Source organism: Meleagris gallopavo, chromosome 7, assembly GCF_000146605.3.
Source record: "Meleagris gallopavo isolate NT-WF06-2002-E0010 breed Aviagen turkey brand Nicholas breeding stock chromosome 7, Turkey_5.1, whole genome shotgun sequence".
Classification (NCBI taxonomy): Eukaryota; Metazoa; Chordata; class Aves; order Galliformes; family Phasianidae; genus Meleagris; species Meleagris gallopavo.
Window position 1 is genome coordinate 9,308,939 of NC_015017.2, and position 1,708 is coordinate 9,310,646.

The following is a 1,708-nucleotide window of genomic DNA, read 5'->3' on the forward strand; positions in this document are numbered from 1 at the left end:
GCATTTGGCACATAAAGGAAGTAAGTTCGAGATTCCAATTATCAGTTTAGAAGGAGACTAGTTAATGTGTGTAGTACTTCTTTCACATAGTCCTCAGGCTATGCATTTTTAATACATACAGATGCGACAGTGGGTTGTACAATTCCAGAGGAACCCTTGACTGTCATCCTTTCACATGTGGTCAGGAGAAATCTAAGTAGTGCCAAACAACTCATTACAATGCCACTGTTTTCAAAAAGAACTCTCAAATTAATCGTGAGTTTAAAACACCTTAAAATTCCTATAGCATAATGTGGCTGTGAGCAAAGCAGAGCCCTAAATGAAGTTTTAACCTAAAAAACCCCCCTTTTTTTTTTAATAGTAAAATTACTTTAAAAGCACTAGAAATGTTTTAATAAAATTTTTTTCATAGCAATGAACATTTGAAATATTAGAAGTCCAGTACGTATGCATGAGGCTGAACTGAAAAAGCACTGTGAAGCTAATGATCTATTTGAAAGAAATGCAAAAATTAAACCAAAACACACTGTGAAAACTGTGTTTATATGGTCAGCTTGACAATTTTGCGTATTAGTCGCATGGATCATAATAAGGCTTTAACTCTTGTTAGATTTACATGAAACGTTCTCCCCCCCAAACCACTATTTACCTAGTGTATATTTACTGTTCCTGAAAGCAATGAATTTCAACTTTACATTCTTTTCTATTGCAAAATATTTAAGCAAAAGGCTAGACTAGTCCCATAGCAGCTACTGTAATCATGCTAATAACATTTTAAAGGTTTTTTACTTGCAGTAGGTGAGCTAGTTAACCCCTAACACTTCTGCAGTTCTTTCTGGCTGCATAGTAAGGCCAAAAAAACAAACAGTTTAAGAAGCCAGGTTTGAGCAATTACTCTGAAATTTCACTTGGAGTTCAACATGCTTGCCTAAACGAGGAAGAGATGAGAAGGGAAAATGAGAGCAATAGTTGAGTATTATTATTTCAAGGTTAACTGTAACACTTTTAAGGTTAAGTTTATAATCTTACGACTGGAGATCATACTTATTAATACCCATTAGTGCTAACAAGAATAAATTATCCCCCTGAGCCCTGCAAAAAAAATCAGCGGCAAGAGAAATGTAACTGGTAGTATAATTGAATACAAATATGTTTCAGTTGCTGAAAGTAATTAACTTGCTTTATGCTATAGGTAAGGAAGTTACACAGGTTATTCAAACACAGATTCAAATACAGATTCCCCTTTTATGAATGATTGCCTCAGTCCACAGACAGTGTACTTGCAGATATCTCCATAAACCTCTAGCAGTTCACACTGGAATAACTCAGTTAACATCTGCAACAAGCCCTGCTGTGACTGCATTTAGTAACCAGATAATACTGCTGCTAATGCTTCTGAAGGAAGCTTTTGTTGTTGTTGAGACTTAAAAAAAAATAAAAATAAAAAGGAAGCCTCAAAACTATTTTCTTTCCTATAATTTTAAAATAAGCAAAATGCCAGTCTGCTGCTCTGGCAGTTCATCTCATGCCAGAAACTTCATCTGATGTGCTGCCAGCACATTGCTGCCTCAACTTTTAGTTTCCCTAAAGATTACAGGGAATGCAGCATAAATAGATATATTTCACCCTAGATGCTCTCTAAACAACATTATCACCTTTTTATGATAGGTTCACAACACAGACAAACACAATTATTTTAAAAGAAAAA